The following is a 221-nucleotide window of genomic DNA, read 5'->3' as shown; positions in this document are numbered from 1 at the left end:
GCAGCCTCTTCAGCAATGGCCAGGAAGCCTTCCCCCCAGTCGCCCATTCCTCACGGGAGCATTGGAGACGAGGGTTGGTCGCCCCGCACCCTGCATCTCCCTTCCCCCATGAGTTGGGGTTATGCATTAGCCCTCCAGTGCCTTGCAGCAGCTATGGGATAGGGGACTGCCCTGCTCAGTAGCAGATAACAGCCCCTCCCAGGGATGGTGGGGTGAGCAGC

Source organism: Alligator sinensis, unplaced genomic scaffold (genome assembly GCF_000455745.1).
Source record: "Alligator sinensis unplaced genomic scaffold, ASM45574v1 scaffold1054_1, whole genome shotgun sequence".
Classification (NCBI taxonomy): Eukaryota; Metazoa; Chordata; order Crocodylia; family Alligatoridae; genus Alligator; species Alligator sinensis.
The sequence above is the reverse complement of the archived record's forward strand: the minus strand, read 5'-3'. Positions refer to the sequence as shown.